This window comes from Thermobia domestica, chromosome 16 (assembly GCF_964235325.1).
Source record: "Thermobia domestica chromosome 16, izTheDome1.hap1.1, whole genome shotgun sequence".
In the NCBI taxonomy this organism is placed as follows: Eukaryota; Metazoa; Arthropoda; class Insecta; order Zygentoma; family Lepismatidae; genus Thermobia; species Thermobia domestica.
Window position 1 is genome coordinate 7416289 of NC_137469.1, and position 18358 is coordinate 7434646.

General features: G+C 40.7%; 1 protein-coding gene across 4 annotated transcripts in view; it reads left to right on the top strand.

Moving 5' to 3' along the window:
• Nucleotides 1-11981: 11981 nt before the first annotated feature.
• Nucleotides 11982-18358, top strand: part of LOC145672898 (aldehyde dehydrogenase, dimeric NADP-preferring-like) — a 448381-nt gene continuing 442004 nt past the window's right edge. For all 4 annotated transcript variants that reach the window (XR_014128699.1, XM_081742094.1, XM_081742097.1 and 1 more), the window contains exon 1: nucleotides 11982-15081. The gene's annotated coding sequence lies outside the window, so the exon portion shown is untranslated. The remainder of the gene's footprint in view (nucleotides 15082-18358) is intronic.

Consider the following 18358-nt stretch of genomic DNA (forward strand, 5'->3'; position numbering starts at 1 on the left):
CGGATGGATGTTATCGGCTTTGAGTTCTTCCAGCAATTCCTGTTCAGTAATACTAGGATCAACCCCGCGAATGACTACAGATAGTAAAGGAACACGTTTGGGTGGAGGTGGTGTTTTTAAGCCAGGAGACTGTAAAAGCTGAATTTTGGTATTGGTGCCGAACATGGCTGGTCCAACTTTGTAGATCAGATGTTGATAGAGATTTGGGTTTGCAGTTTTAAGGATAATTCCATTCTGGGTTTTAATGAGTTGCTGTAAATCCAGGCGAGTACAGTAGCGAAGCAGTTTCATATAAAATGATTTAATATTATGGAGAGCTGGATCTATCTGGGTAAAAAGTATGGTAGTTTGTGCAGGCGTGGCATTAGTAGCATCCATAGGTTGGTCGATGGAAGTGCTGGCAACAGATGAAGAAGAATCAGATGCAGTAGGTTTTGACTTAGGAGGACTCTTGAGGGCCTCAGTATACGAAGGTTTGGAGGGGGAGGGAGAGCGCTCGCGATCCCTAGGTGGAGAGCCATCAGAAGATTGAGAGGTGCTAGCAGGTTTGGTGCGTTTTTGAGATCGTGCCACCTCTCGACGAGATTCTCTAGGTGGTGCCATTAGCGGTAAGCCTTGGTGTTTGCCCTGGGAAGAAAAGTCCGGAGTCTTAGGCATGGTCGTATATAAGTGACTTCAGAAAGGCAGAGCCTTTCGTCCGTCGAGCGCTGCCGGGGATGATAATATAGATCACTAGTAGCTTCAATTAAGTAGGCGTACCGCAAAAACACTGAGGTGCCTGCGTCACCGTCTAGATGTTAGTAAATTGCCTGGCGTTTCAGAAACACAAAAGTATAGTGCCCCGCTCAGGGTATAAGTGGACTGACAAACCGAGATTAGAGAAAAAACAGCAGAACCAAAACAAGACAAGAAATCACCTGTAAACAATACAGATGATACGAGCACAAATCTAGTAGCTGATAAATTCCCTCGAAAGATGAAAATCTTTCTCAATCCTTGGAATAGATTGAACACACTGGTCTCACAGATACACGTGCTATACCTGATCACAGCGTAGTGTGTCGAACTCTATAGGCAAGGCTAGGAACTATATCAATAGTAGTATGTCAGGTATTTTTTTAAGGGTTAAGCCGGTCAAAGGGTTACGCCCTTTCTTCGGAACTAGGATTAGAGGTATAAGGAATTTTCTTTATTTATAGGGGGCATTGAGGGTTTGGATCATTGGTTTATTTTATTTTATTTCAATCTTAGTTGTGGGCTTTTTTTATTTTTTAACTTTTTTTTATTTATTTATATATATATATATATATATATATATAAAATATCCTTGGAGACATCAATTTGCAGTAGGTAGGTTTCATTGATTACTCACTGTGCGGTAACTGGAGGCCGGGCTATTGGTATGTTATGAAAGATGAGATGAAGTGCAAGTGGACGTCACAAAACACAAGGGTAAGGTTAGTATGGACGAGTGAATGGTTATCTTCTGCCCTGGGGCGTCACAGGGCTGATGAAGACAGATGAAGCTCGCTGCTAGCAACATTGATGGAACACTAGTGCAGAGATGGGTAAATACATGGACTAAGATGAGGTGGATGGTAAATGGCAAAGTCGGCCTTTTGAGGGTCATCGTCGTCTAAAGTGCTATGGTATAGAGTGAGAAGATGTTGTAGAGGAGTGGCTTGGTGACGTGGGGGCGTATCATGTATTATGTCCTGTTGAAAGGTGTCTAGAAATATCGGATTTCCTTCTGCAATGACTTTTGTAATATATTTAGTGCGAAGTGTTTCTAAGTGCGGAAGTATGGTTGGAAAGTTGATTCGGCGATAGAGGTCGGCAGTCGGTGCTGGTAGTTTGATACGATAAGCAAGTCGGAGAGCATGTCGTTCAGAGATGGCGAGTCTATTATATAGTTCATCAGGGGCAGAGATCCAGCAGATATGGCCATGTGTGAGAGCAGGTCGGAGGAATACTTTATAGGTCGTAATGACGGTGTCAGTATGTAAGCCCCAGGTTGTGCCCACTAGCCGTCGGAGGAGGTTTAATCGGTTCGTTGCCTGTGATCGAATCTTTTGTAGGTGGGGTTTCCAACTGAGTTTAGAATCAAAGATAATCCCAAGGTAGGTAACTTGTGATGATGGGCGGATGAAAGTGCCATTTACATGAATGTGAAGAAGTGAAGGATTGCGATGGATACGTGAGCGGCAACGAGGTGGGAGAAAAATAAGAGCTTGTGTTTTGAGAGAATTGATGGTGAGGCGCCATTTTGAACACCAGGATGTAAAGGCGTCAATTGCCTGCTGAAGTGTTCTGTTGATGTTTTGAACAGTATTAGATGTGGCAAGAAAAGCGGTATCATCTGCATATTGGTATACTGAGACATTTGGTGGGGGCATGTCGGCGACATATAAAATATATAGAAGAGGTGAAAGGACAGATCCCTGAGGGACGCCACAGTGAAGAAAGATCGGATAGGAAAGGGATTGGTTGATATTAATATAAGTCATACGATTGGAAAGGAAAGAAAGTATACATCGGATGTAGGAGATAGGAAGATTAAAAGAGTGAAGTTTTGCGATGAGGCCGGCATGCCAAACTTTGTCAAAAGCCTTCTCCAGATCAAAAAGTAACAGACAAGATGGTTTTGAGGTATTATAATGATTTGTTATAGCGGTGGTGAGGCGCAGAAGCTGGTCAGAGATACTAATATGTGGGCGAAAGCCGGCTTGATGTAGAGGGATGAGATTATGGTCGGAAAGATGAGTATGCAGACGGCTGACTAGAATGCGTTCAAAGATTTTGCTAAGGACTGATGTTAATTGTATTGGTCGGTATGATGAGAGTGCAGTAGGAGGTTTGTTTGGTTTGATGAAAAGGAGAGTTTTTGAGATTTTCCATTGGGGAGGGTAAAATCCGGTGCGAAGAATGAAGTTGTAGATGGTGGCGAGAAGTGAAAAGAGGATGGGAGGAGATGATTTGATGAGTTTATAGGTAATGTGATCAAAGCCGGGGGCCGTGTTTCGTTTTGATCGGATGGTGGAAGAGATATCTTCAGGAGTTATGAGATCGGTAAGAGGTGAAGCGGTAAGTTGGTGATGAAGATTGGGTTGGAGTTGAGGAGCGTGCGGATTTGCAAGATGTGCAACACGACGGTTGAGAGTTGGATGAAGAGGTTGGGCGGTTGGGGTAAAAATATCTTGAAAGAAAGAGGCGAAAGCATTTGCTTTGTCAGAATCAGTTTGAAGAGAGTGGTTATGGGAGATGATAGGGTATGAAGTATGGCGGTTTTTGCCAGTTAACTGATGGAATTTTTGCCAGAATTTGGTAGGGTGTGAGGTAGTGGATAGTGTGTTGCAGACTGAGATCCAACGTTTTCGTCTATAGGCATCTAGGTAATTGTGGAGCATACGATTCCATCGACGATGATGTTCTAATGATATAGGATTACGTGTACGTTGGAAGTCACGAAAAGAGCGTCTAGAAGCAGCAACGATAGATCGATATTGTGGAGGTATTGGAGGTTTGTGCGGATGACGTGTACGAAGAGGGATGTTGTTTTGGGTGGCTGTTTCAAGGGATGTTGTGATTTGGTCCACAAGGTTATAGAGTTCTTCTTCACTAGTGGGCTCCTGTAAATTTTGTAATGAAGTTGTGAGGTCGGTTTGAAAATTAGCCCAGTTTGCACGAGTGAAGTCAAAGAAGTGAATTGGCGGGGGTTGTGTTTTGGGATGTGCAGTGATAATAAGATCAAGGAGTATCGGAGCATGATCGCTGCCGAAAGGTGGTAGAACTCGGAGATTGTGAATAGTCAGAGAAGGAGTACTGATAACTATGTCGGGTGAAGTATTACTTATTGGGCGTGATGGTGATGGTAGATGATGGTAGTCGACGGCTAGAATATTAGAAACATAGTTGTGAAAATGTTGTTTCTCTGTCTGTGGACGACTATGAATATTGATGTCTGCCATGATTATATAATGTCTGAACGTATTGTCGATGTATTGAAAAAATTCGTAGGGAATAGGGTGGCCTGGTCTGACATATATGGTGCAGAGAGTAATGATTTTTGTGCGAAGATACAATGTGACTATGGAATATTCTGGGAGATCATGTGGTTTTGGGAAAGTATGAGGCCGCACAGGAATAGTATGATAGGTTCCAATTGCTGTGCCACCATTCGCTCGTTGATAGGGTCTAGGACAGTCATGACGTTGTAATTGAAAATGAGGAATGCGGATATAATCGGTAGGTTTCAGATAGGTTTCATTTAGGGTAAAAGCCTGTACTTTTTCCTCTCGGAGAAGTTGTTCAAAAACTGCTTTGTGAGTGGCAAGAGATGGAATGTTAAGAAAGAGGAAGGTGACTGCCATGGTGATTGATAACATAAGAAAGGTTGTTTGGATGGGTTTTGTATTTACAGGGATGGCCATTCTGGATCTGTTTTGGTAGATGTTATGGAAAAGTGAGCGTGTGGGCCTGTATAAGTGGCAGAAAGTTGTAGGCCAAATAGTTGTTGGGCAATGTGATCGACCTGCATGAGAATGTGTGGGCGTAAGAAAGGGTGGATATTCTGAAGAATAAGCGTCGTGAAGCGGAGCAAGTCTTCTGCTGTAATGGGTTCTCGTAAGGAATTAACGGGTGGTGTAGCGGAATCGGTCGTGCGGATTGGAACGGATAGTTCAGGTTTATCAGTTGGTGGAGCAGGTTTTTGATGACATTTGTAGCTATAGGTTGGATGCTGTTGATGGCAGGTATTGCATAGAGGTGTTTTTTTTGAGGTTAGGACAGTTGATAGTGGTATGGTCCTCATTGCAGTGTCCACAGCGAGGTGAGTTTGGACAGTTTTTAGTCAAGTGAGGAGCATATGTTTGACAGCGTTCGCAGCGGATAGGAAGTGGTGGTGAAGTGCGAGATGGTTCTACTCTGTGTCGTCTGCGATAGATATAGGCTCCATTTTGAAGCAGATCGTCTATTGTTTCTTTGGATGCTGTGAGGATTCGAACAAGATAGGTGGGGCCTGACTGACATTTGATACGAATGCATTTATGTATTTCGTAACATTCGAGTCGTAATTCATCAAGGATTTCTTCGTCAGAATAGGCCGGTGGAACGCCTTTTATTACTGCTGAGAACATGGGCTGACGTCTAGGTGGTGGTGGTTGCTTTTTTCTGGTTGATGAGAGAGCTTGAATGTTGGCTTTGTCGCCAAAAATGTGAAAGCCTGCTTTGTTTCGGATTGTAGTAGCGAAGGTTTGGTCTGGAGATTTGATGATGATTCCGTTTCGAGTGAAGACTATTTCTGATACATCGGCTCTTGGATAGTATTTCATTAGTTGAATTAGGATATGTTTTGGATTTGAGTATTTGGTGTCAGCATTGGTCAGAAGAAAATTGAAAAGTGGTGGAGGTTGGTTTGAAACAATGTCCATGTTGTGATCATCTATGTCACTATCGGATGCTTGACTGCAAGGAGATCGTGTTCGAGTTTCTTTTTTCTTACTTTGTGACTGAAGCGAATCACCTGATCGCTTTTGAGGATTGGGACCCGTTTTGGGTTTGGCCCCCTTGCACTCCATCGAGTTCAGAGGGGACACACTCACGGATCTTGAAGACTGTGGTAGGGCCGAAGCCAGTACAACGTGATAGATATAAGCAAAATGAGAATAAGAACAACGATCAAACACAGATGTTGAAGTGATGTGAGATGATCAAAGATGATAATGGAATCCACCCTCCAGCACTGAAAAGCACTGTCAATCCCAATGAGAGTGTATGCGTGCTAATCTCAATTGTGCGTATGCTACACAATATCCTCGGTGACACGTTAACACTTCCCAGTTAGGCTAGGCTTTGAGCAAAAGACAGCTTGTGACGTATGGTACGTCAAGCTGGTGAAAGTATGTCAGGTATTTTTTTTTACCATGCAAAACCCGTAGAAGGGAATACCTTCTCTTGGGAGTGAACTTAATTATATAGTGAAACTAAGGATAAAGTGGAAGGACAAAGAGGTTTTATTTCATTTATTTGATATCTTTATTTATCCATTATATGGGGATCTTTATTCATCAATTGGTTAATAATCGTCAGTCAATGTATGTTCATTATTTGTCATTGTGTATGTATGATGGGATGAAAGATGCAGTGCAAGCCAGACGCCACAACACAATGATATTGGTTAGTTAGACAGATGAAGGGTTATCTTCTTGTGCCGGGGCGACTCGACACATAATGAGAGACAATATGAAGCCCTTGTTAGTGCGAATTAAGGTGCAAACGATGGATAGATGTTGGGTGATAAATCTGGTGGTTGATATGCTAGTAGAAAGTCGTCTATGTGTTCGTCAGGATGTGTAAGAACATACATTGTGATTAAGTGCTGAAGTGACGTAGGTTGTAGACGAGGTGGAACGTCTTGTTCAGCATCGATACGTATACTACTGCGAAGGATGGGATGGCCTTGCCTCCAACGAGTAGTAATGTACCTGGTACGCAATTTTTCCAAATGAAGAAGGAGATGTGGAAATGGAATACGATCATAGAGTAGCCGGGTAGGACTAGGCAGTTTGATGCGATATGCCAGGCGTAATGCATGTCTTTCAATGATCTGGAGGCGGGTGTAGAATTTGTTACTGGCATTAAGCCATGCGATGTGTCCATGAAGTATAGATGGTCGTATGAAAACTTTATAAGTATGTAACACAGTCTCTTGATGAAGGCCCCATGAAGTACCGACTAATCTCTTCAGAAGATTTAGTTTATTTTGTGCTAGAGATATGAGATGCTGAAGATGTCCACGCCATGAAAGATGGTCATCAAAGATTACACCCAAATATCTCGCTGTACGTGTGACGGAAATGCGTGTGCCTGCTATGGTAAGATGTAAAAGAGATCTATTGCGTCGGACCCGACTGGTACGTCCTGATGGTAGGATGACAAGTGCCTGTGTTTTTGTGGAGTTGATTCGGAGTCGCCAAGTATTACACCAGTCACAGAACTTATGTATTGCCTCTTGAAGTATGCTATTGATATGCTGAATAGATTTCCCACAGGCAAGGTAAGCAGTATCATCTGCAAAAGTAAAGGTGTGGATTGGGTCAGGAGGAACAGGCAAATCTCGAACATATAATATATATAGGAGTGGCGATAGCGCTGACCCTTGGGGTACACCAGTAAGTGGGAAAATAGGAAAAGATAAAGATGAATTAATGCAGACATATGCTATGCGATTGGTAAGATAGTGATAAATCAGTCTGATATATGCGAATGGTAGTCGTAGAAGATGAAGTTTGTAAATTAATCCATCGTGCCAAACTGAATCGAAAGCCTTTTCCAAATCAAATAACAATAAACAGGAAGGTTGGATGCTATTGAAGTGGTTGGTAAGAATAGTGGTAAGTTTGAGTAGATTATCATTGAGACTGTAGTTGGGGCGAAAGCCAGTTTGGTGTAGAGGAATGTGATTGTGGAAGAAGTGAGTATGTAGGCGACGAACTAATATGCGTTCAAGTATCTTTCCCAGTGTAGACGTGAGTTGTATTGGGCGGTAAGACTCTGCCTTCAGGTATTTCCTTCATTTTGAACATATTTCTTTATAAAACTGATTCACTATTAAGCCTTCTTATGCTATATTTTACAAAATTGAATTATCGACAAACATCTAAATGCTAATAGCATCTTTCAGTTGAAAGTTTAGTCCTAAATTCTCCCCTCTAAATTCTGCTATATGTCTTTTTCATTTTCAAAATTTCTTTTGCATTGTATGCAAAAGCTGTGGTGGTGCCATCTATGGAGTAATTTTATACTATTCTTCTGAAGGACATGTTTGTCTCCCTTAACTACAATCCTTGACGTCCGAGAAGTAGGCCTCCCCTATTGAAGCATTAATGATCTTTTCTAGTGCAATCGTTAGTGCTTCGTTAGTGCTTCTTAGAACACCAACTCCCAACATTAGTGCTTCAATAGTTTGGACGCTAGAAGCAAAAAACTTTGGGGGCGGACAACTTCACGTTAGCCCTCCAGAAAGCACTAACGATTAAACCTAGCGCAATCGTTAGTGCTTCCAGAAAACACTAACAGTTTCGTTAGTGCTTCAATATTAGTGTAGATATGGCCAATTACATGTCACGAAAAGCCCATAAGGAATACATGGGGAATTTTTCATTGGGTCAAATTCAAAAGCGCTAATTATATCTTCTAGTGCAATCGTTAGTGCTTGGTTAGTGCTTCTTAGAACACCAACTCCTAACAGTAGTGCTTCAATAGTTTCGACGCTAGTAGGAAAAAATTTAAGGGCGGTCAACTTCACGTTAGCCCCCCACGAATCGTTAGTGCATAGTTAGTGCTTCCAGAAAAAGCTAATAGTTTCGTTAGTGCTTCAATATTAGTGTAGAAATGGTCAATTACATGTCACGAAAAGCCCATAAGGAATACATGAGGAAGTTTTCATTGGGTCAAATTGCCGTCAAATTCAAATGCGCTAATGATATCTTTTAGTGGAATCGTTAATGCTTCGTTAGTGCTTCTTAGAACACCAACTCCCAACGTTAGTGCTTCAATAGTTTCGACGCTAGAAGGAAAAAACTTTGGGGGCGGCCAACTTCACGTTAGCCCCCCCCACAAATCGTTAGTGCATCGTTAGCGCTTCTAGAAAACACTAATAGTTTCGTTAGTGCTTCAATATTAGTGTGCCTATGGCCAATTACATGTTACGGAAAGCACACAAGGAATAGATAGGGAATTTTTCATTGGATCAAATTCCCGCCAAATTCAAAAGCGCTAATGATATCTTCTAGTGCAATCGTTAGCGCTTCGTTAGTGCTTCTTAGAACACCGACTCGCAATATTGGTGCTTCAATAGTTTAATGCTAGAAGCAAAAAAATTTGGGGGCGGACAACTTCACGTTAGCCCCCTCGCACAAATCGTTAGTGCATCGCTAGTGCTTCCAGAAAACACTAATAGTTTCGTTAGTGCTTTACTATTAGTGTAGATATGGCCTATTACATATCACGAAAAGCCCGTAAGATATACATGGGGAATTTTTCACTGGGTCAAATTCCCGCCAAATTCAAAATCACTAATGATATCTTCTAGTATAATTGTTAGTGCTTCGTTAGTGCTTCTTAGAACACCAACTCCCAACATTAGTGCTTCAATAGTTTGGACACTAGAAGCAAATTTTCACTAATGATTAAACATAGTGCAATCGTTAGTGCATCGTTATTGCTTCCAGAAAACACTAATAGTTTCGTTAGTGCTTCAATATTAGTGTAGATATGGCCAATTACATGTAACGAAAAGCAAATAAGGAATAGATGGGGAATTTTTCATTAGGTCAAATTACCGCCAAATTCAAAGTGATAATTATATCTTCTAGTGCAATCGTTAGTGCTTAATAGAACACCAAGTCCCAACATTAGTGCTTCAACAGTTTGGACGCTAGAAGCAAAAAACATGGGAGGCAACTTCACGTTAGCCCCCCAGAAAGCACTAACGGTTAAACCTAATGCAATTGTTAGTGCATCGTTAGTGCTTCCAGAGAACACTAATGGTTTCATCTTGCTTTGATATTAGTGTAGATATACCCACTTATATGTCACAAACAAAGGTGTCCAAACTCATGAGGACCGCGCTCACGAGTTCGAAACTTTCGCTCACTCGACCTCAACCTCACGAAGTTAGCGTGAGATAAGGTTGGTGATGTGAGCGTGAGGTTGAGTGAGCTCTACGTGAGACTGGTGACGTGAGCGTGAGGTTGAGTAAGCGTGAGGTCAGACTGGTGATGTGAGCGTGATGTTGAGTGAGCGTGAGGTCAGACTGTTGATGTGAGCGTGAGGTCGAAATGAGTTTGTGAGCGTGAGGTCGAAATAAGTTTGTGAGCGTGAGTTTGAGTGAGGTTAGGTCAAAGTCACCTCTGGTTACGAAACTCTCATAAATACATGGGGAATATTTCATTGGGTCAAATTCCCGACAAATTCAAAAGCGCTAATGATACGTTTAGTACAATCGTTAGTGCTTCGTTAGTTCTTCCTAGAGCAGCAACTCTTAACATTAGTGCTGCAATAGTTTGGACACTAGAAGCAAAAAACTTGGAATTACAAACGTGAAGTTAGCCTCCCAGGAAGCACTAATAATCAAACCTTGTGCAATTGATAATACATTGTTGGTGCTTCTAGAAAACACTAATAGTTTCGTTAGTGCTTTATTATTAGTGAGGAAACTCACATAACAAAAAACATTGACAATTTTTCGTTGAGTTAAACTTTCGCCAAATTCGAAAGCCCTAATGATCTCTTCTAGTGCAATCGTTAATACTTCTTAGACCACCAAATCCGAACATTAATGCTTCAATAGATTCGATGTTAGGAGGAAAAAAAAAAAAAAGAGGGCTGACTTCAAGTTAGTTCCCCAGAAAGCACTAACGACAAAATCTAGTGCAATCGATAGTGCATTGTCAGGACTTGTAGAAAACAGTAATAGTTTTGTTTGTTTCTCTATTAGTTCTGTTTTGGGAGATGAATTTCATTATGTTTCTAATTTTTTCGTATGAAAATGTAATCTTTTTTCCTTGGTTCATATATAAACAGTCATTTTATTATTTTTTTCTTCTGCATTGTCTTACGATACGATAAAAATTAACTACAATCCTTTGCTAATTTTAGTATCTTTAATTCTGTTTGTTGAGTATGTAAAATGGTGTTTACGGGTTTTGGAACATAAAGTTAATTGATCTTTTACAATAGTATTATTTATTTGTGAACTTTCGACTTCATGATTCAAAGTTGTATACGAAGATGAAAATGCTAAGAAGACTGTAATTAAAACAAGGTAAGTATCTTTACAGTTAATTAATGTGAAGTAGGCCTAATTAATTAATGTGATGTAACTGTTATTGATTAAACTTTTGCACACAAATTCTTGAACAATTGTAATAAAGAGATTCCTGTTGTCACCCCGGTTACCCTAGCAGACATCTGCTATGTTAAATACAAATTATTAACAGGGTTGCCAGCAAAATACGAAATTTAATACCATACAGTGTTCTACTAATTATTCGATATACATAAACCAAATAAAAACGAAGAAGGCATACTTCAATAATTATAAATGTATCAACTCAATGGTGATATGTCTACACGACTCCAAAAGTGCATTACCACCTGCAATTCTCCTTTACCTCCAATAGCAGGGAACCCATAAATTCAGCGGTTGGGTTGGTTGCAAATTCGAAAGGCGTGGGACTAAACCTCAAGTTTGTCACAAATATATCAGTGTGGCAAACTGCAAATAAGAGAATAAAACAAATTGTTAAGAATGACAATTCTATTATTGTGACGGAGTTGTATGATATCAAAATTTAAAAAATAACTTACTTAAGCAGTTCAAACAAGATGTATGGTAAGAAACAGATATAAGAAGAAAGCATTTCTCTCTTTCCCCCCACCCCACCCAAAAAGAGAAACTCACAAAAAGAAAAAGTTATATAATATAAGGTTTCATATAACAACACAAAACAAATAGCTAAACGAAAGGAAAAGGTGAAAAACACAGAATAGGGGACACCAGTGGCGTACCAGACTAGCGCCTCTCCCATGCAAGATAAAGAGATGGGACCCTAGTTGTAAACCCCATTGTTATAATAATAATAATAATAATTATTATTATTATTATTATTATTATAAAGTCGTTTCCTATTCAAAATCTCTTAATTTGCCTAAGAGCATGAATGCATATAGCGATCATGTGTGCAACTTTTGTCAAAGGTCCCAGCGACCGGTCCCAAAAGCCAAAAAGAGTGGAAATCTCCAAGAGAGAGAAATAAAAAACTTTCTTATGGTAAATTCTAGTTCAAAGTTCGAAGCACTTGCTTTTGCACGTGGTTTGTTGTATAACGGTAATGCGGTGCTATGACCGTCGTTATGAAAGTCAATTATGCATCAGTGGGATGCCTGTCACGTAAATAAAAGATTAAAGGGTTGGTTTTTATATTTTATTATAAAATAGATGATGATGATGGTAAGATGGGTGATTAAACTGAAAGATCCGGAGTTCTCTAAACAAAGGGGAAGAATTAAAATTTTTGATTACACCGGTCTACACATTGACCAGAAGGGTCTCGGTTTATGACCGTGTATCTCGTTAGCTGAAGGCTAGATCGAGACGGGAAAGTTAAAACATGCCAATGCAAGGCTATGTGTAGTCATAGAGTGATGACTTCCTTTTTCCTCAAATGAACCTCTTTGAGAAAACAATTCAAATATGGTTTTGTCTACTCACGTATACCACTGCCTGATGCTGTCCAAGTGACTGGCTACTGATTACGAATCTGTTACTGCTTTTGGAACTTTTATACGACGCACTAACACTTGTCTTCAGTTGACGAGGTCCTTGGTTCAAACCCGCCGGGGAAATTGGATCCTCTTCTTCTTCCCTCACTGGCGTTGCCTCGCAGACTCGCTGATCTCGCTGCTCGGCTTGGAACCTTGTAGTCCTGGGTTCGAACTCGGCTGGCGGCTGTCCTTTGGCGTCTACCCTCAGCGGATCTGGACTGAAACCTTGGAGTCCTTCCTGTAGGTCGTCCTGGGTATAGGCGGTTCTGGACACTCGGACTGGCCGGATCAGCTACCTGGACCTCTGATTCTTGAAGTTACATCCCTGAAGACTGGCGCCGGGTCCTATGGGTCTTCGCGCAGAGCGACGGCGTTGACACACTATTCACTCGTGTGAAATGGAATAAGACTGGACGAGTAAACTTTCTAATTCTGGGCTTATATATGAATAAGCATCCTGGTTTACTCATATAGGTTTTTAATTTTAATCTGGGGAAAGTGTGTTACTGTGACATCTTCGTTTCTATTTCTAGAATAACAGTTTGTACTGAAATCGTACTTGATGTCTACAGCTTCACACAAGAAATGTGAATTTCTTGATACTTAAAGATGATTGTTAAAATAAACGTATAATTCACTCCATTTTATCCGCATGTTCACTACATTCCTCCGACCAAGATATGATACGGGCGACATCGAAGTATGCGCTAAGGCTTGTATAATTCGCCCATTTGGGTCTGAGGCAAGAAGACCTGGTTAAACACCTGTATGAACAGAGTTGACTGTATACTTTGTCGGGGAACGCATGCACTGTTTGGACGGAAGAAGTCAACGTTAAAGGTAACGGTGAGTAAACAAAACCTTACAAAATCATGGATTTCATATTCCACGTAGCATGAGGCTTGAGAAAAAAGGAAGGTGAAAGGGTATGATCTTTCATGTAAAAAAAAAGCATGAAGGATGAATGATATATACATAGAGGTATACAAAAAAAATAAAATTGAAAAAAAAGAAAAGAAAAAAATGAATGCCTTTTTGTGGCTTATTGCAAAAAATGCAAAATAGTTCTCGCTGGTTCTTGCGATATGGTGGGAAAAAATGTATATTCCATCACCAAAAAAAATTTTAAAAAAATCAGTGTTTACACAAGTTTTGCACTGAACGTCCACAATCAAGGGAAAGTCCTGGACTGGCAACTTCAATGTCCTTGCCTCTCATCGCCGGTGACAGGAAGCCTTGTTGGGGAAAAAACACAAAAAATGAAGAAAAAAACTGCATGTTGAACACATGTCCACAGGGGAGGTGATGAACACTGACGAAAGTCCTGTATTCGTCTGGGGAAACAGCACTGAGAAAAAAAACACAATTCTTCACTATAAGATGTTCCATGCAAAACCGGTGTGAGCAAGAAAACCATATTCGAGCTCTCGAGGTTCAAATCCTGATTATATAGCTATGGATCACATAATGGAACTGTCTTGAGTGAACTCCAGTAAACCTTAGAGAGAGTAATCTATTACTACTAAGTTAGGTATGGAGTGGGGGAAAGAGCACACACGTAAACGAAATACAATATACCCAAAACCAAAAAAAAAAAGGATAAAATGTTTGTAAAATCGTTTTCCTACGTGAAGGAAGCGTATCCCAGGGCTCCAACGGGATACTCCTGTGGGAGTTCCGGGGGGGTGGGGGACATGGGAGGGGATATGTTGGAGGACACCGGTGTCTGCAAAATTTCGGGGTGTGGGGTGTTGATTGAATCGCTTTCGAGTGGTTGTAAAGTATCAAACAAATGATCAAGTTCAGCGTCATTTGTGTGTTGTCGTGGTGTAGCCCTATATTGTGACGGGATGTTACGTCCGTACAAGTGCGAACAACAGTTGCGGTTTTTCGTAAAAAAACAAAAACAAAAGATGAGCAGAGCTAACAGTCCAGCGGCGACGATACATAGCAGTGTAACCATTATGACATCTGACAACTGCATATTGAACGTGACTCCTGAAAAGACAAAAGGAAGGTGTCTGCAGGATAAGGAGCTACCGTGATATTTTTTTTTTTTTTTTTTTTGAGAAGTGACACTACAGAGAGGGGAGAGAGAGAGAAGAAAAGCACAATTTTCTGGAAGTAATGTGGTGGCCAGCCACAGCTTCGGAAAACCGTGTTGTTCTCTATTTTCGTAATGATCCTGACGTATTGGATACCAAGGGAGGTCAGTGCACTTTGACTTCCTGGTGAATCTCATACGTCACAAGCATACGAACAGGGAATTCGGGGTTGCAGGTTGTTGGTAAAACAAAGTTGAAAAAAAAACACCTGCATGTAGAATTTCAAAACATGCGTGTCAAAAGGAAAAAAAGGATATAATTTCGAATAATTATACTAAAAAAAATCCAATGGTGATACGATTGCATATTGAGTGGGGCGACGTGGAAAAGTGTCACAAGATAATGCTGGGTAATCACAAACACTGTCAACACTCGTAGTGAAAGTTTGAGTGAAAACCACGTAATTTGCATTGGTAGTCACTTGCAATTAGTAAACGTGGTTCCTACCGTGCGAAAAAAAAGGTAACGCGTGTGAAGTAGTGATTCATTTTCGCGGAAAGCAAGTGTTATTACACAAAATGCATTCATTTGTCATTACAACGTTTTATTAAGTTACAAGTGTGTTGTGAGACTGACAACTTTTCAATGGGACGAAAGAAAAAAAAAAAGGAGGGACAAATGCGGAAGGTGTGTAAACGGAGTACCACATGTAAGTACCTCAACTTTTTTTTTTTTTTTTTTTTTATGAGCGAAGTTGTGTTGATTGTTTCGTGATTTTTCCAGGGCTGAAATGATTTGCTGATAGCTTTACAACTACTCAAAAGGTTTACCTAGTCAATTCAATATTAAACTCTCGTGTACGTATGGTGGAATGAAAAGAGAGGAGGAAATTAATACTGAATTAAGAAGGTAGGGAGGAGAAGGGGTTTGAAACACAACAGAGTGATTTGCAAGCAAGGGTTTGTGAATGACAAAGGAGAAAATCCAGAGAAAAACCCATAGCAGGAATTAGCAAGAAACGTACGTTGGACGCTATTGACTAAGCTATGGTTTTGTGATGGAGTTCGAGCCTTGTTTAGTGCAAATACTGCCTGTATTTCGTTTCAAAATGGGGGTCAGAACGGTCTTCAGGAAGATAGAGTTTTAACCGATTTTTAGCAACTGGAGTCGGTTTGCCTTCAATTGACAATAAATACGAGTTTTCATCCAGTTTAGCCAAAACTTGATACGGTCCTTGGAATAAAGCTCTTAAAGGTCCTGCTTCGTTCTTTTTTGTGTACAATCTGCGAACCATCACCTGGGATTGTGGGACAAACTCAGTCGGAGTTTGTTTAGCGTGTTTCTTGTCACGAAGACGCTGAAACACTTTCTCTTTCTTGTAGAGGACATAATCCCGGAGGTCGGTTAGCGTTGTGAGTCTGTCCTGTAGAGCCTCGTTATTCACGGGGGCTTGGAGTACCCTGTCAACCGCGAACACAGGTTGAGCACCGTACAGGAGTTGGAAAGGAGAGACAGCAACGGACGTAAGCGGAGTTTTGTTCACACTGGCGACAGCCATTTTAAGAAATGTTGGCCATTTCTTATGGTCTTCTTTCGTCAGAAAACGGAGCGCGTCTTGTGTAGTTTTCACGTGACTTTCAGAAAACCCTAATGTCTGATGATTTGCTGGTAAGGTGTATCGAACCTGCACTCCTAATGCGTCTAGAAACTGCTTTGCTTTCGTAGACGTGTGGCTAGATTGTCTATCGGTGAATAAAACTTTAGGGCATGAGTACGGAATGATTATTTCTTCCATAAGGAAAGAAATGAAAGCATCTGAAGTTGGGGTGACTATTGGGTGAACGACACAGAAACTTGTGCTGTGCTCTACTGCAACGTAATAGTACTGGTATCCTTCAGGTTCGGAAGGTATTAATTTACCACATAGATCCACTGACCATGCCTCAAAGAGACCGTAATTCGGGTGTCTTTGTACGGCGTCAACAGTAGTTGGTTGAGGTCGTTTAAAGATCGCACACTCAGTGCACCGCTTTAACCGATGGTAAAGCCATTTTTTCATTTGTGGTATAAAATATTTAATCTTCAAAATATTGTACATCTTACAAAAACCTGGGTGTGTCAGAGAATGCACGTGAATTTCATCAAAAACTGCATCTCGTAATTTAGCTGGAATGCATAACAACAACCGGTTTTCAGGAATTGCAGTGACTTTTTTGTACAGAATGCCTGATTGTTTCTGTGAAATTTCCCTTTCTTTTTTCGTTTCTCGTTTTTCTTTTTCTGAGAGCTGTTGGAATTCCCACTTTGCTGCTTAGAAAAAGGAGTATTGCTCTTGCAACGACAATCGCAGCAAGAGGACACAGCGCGCGAAGTAGGGGAATGTGATTGCTTACGAACAGTTCCTGTAGCTTGAGGGGATGCAGAACGGCTTCGATGCGTAGTGGAAGTCTCATACTTCCTATCAATCTTGTCTGTTTTACTAGAAGCAAAGTGAACCCGTTCCTGCGACTCAATATGTTTGTTGAACTGTAGTTGCAAATGCTGGATTTGAGAAACTATTTCTTTCAGGGTTTCACTAGTGTCTTGAGTTGAAACAGCAGGGGGGGAGGGGAAAGAAACCTGTCCCAGTTTCTGATTTGCACCTAATTCGTCGGCTGCTTGCCGCAGGCGTGCTTCTGAAATAAGCTTTTCAAATGTATTAATAGACAACTGCGCGAACTGCTGTGTGTATCTCGGTAACATAGAAGAAACAGCTTCTAAAATAAACTCTTTATCTGGCATATTGCTATTCAAAAGATCTGATAAATATTTCTTTTCGTATAGAAAGAGAGTTAACGGTTCTCCTGGTTTCTGCACACGTGACCTGAAGGCACGGAAACGTGAAATTGTATTGCGAGTTGCACCAAACTCATTCAAAAAATCTGTTTTTATTTCATCCCACGTTTTATTGCGAAAGGTCTCTTTATGAGCCAAAAACCAAAACTTACTAGGACCATGGAGAGAGGATTGCAAAACGCTTAGAAGTTTTTGATGATCCCAATTGTGCAATTCAGAAAGACTATTAAATGAATCGATGAAATCTTGGGGATCTTCAGTTTCTAACGCTGAAAAGGTGGGAAGGGGCGATGACGGCAGAACAACCGTCGTTGTTTGTGGGGGATGTGGGGATGTCTGCCTATGTCTTGACATCTCTAGAATTTCTCTCTCTAATAATTCTCTCTAATAAAAACTATGCAACACACAAAAAAATGGTTGAGAGAAAAAAAATTGGAGTTCCCAAAAGTACAGTAGCACAGTAAAATACAAAATTACTGAAGCATACAATCAGGATTACTTGTTAATCTGAGGAAAAAGAAGCCAAAATACTCTATTATTAATTAATGCGGGGAGCCATATAACGGTAATGCGGTGCTATGGCCGTCGTTATGAAAGTCAATTATGCATCAGTGGGATGCCTGTCACGTAAATAAAAGATTAAAGGGTTGGTTTTTATATTTTATTATAAAATAGATGATGATGATGGTAAGATGGGTGATTAAACTGAAAGATCCGGAGTTCTCTAAACAAAGGGGAAGAATTAAAATTTTTGATTACACCGGTCTACACATTGACCAGAAGGGTCTCGGTTTATGACCGTGTATCTCGTTAGCTGAAGGCTAGATCGAGACGGGAAAGTTAAAACATGCCAATGCAAGGCTATGTGTAGTCATAGAGTGATGACTTCCTTTTTCCTCAAATGAACCTCTTTGAGAAAACAATTCAAATATGGTTTTGTCTACTCACGTATACCACTGCCTGATGCTGTACAAGTGACTGGCTACTGATTACGAATCTGTTACTGCTTTTGGAACTTTTATACGACGCACTAACACTTGTCTTCAGTTGACGAGGTCCTTGGTTCAAACCCGCCGGGGAAATTGGATCCTCTTCTTCTTCCCTCACTGGCGTTGCCTCGCAGACTCGCTGATCTCGCTGCTCGGCTTGGA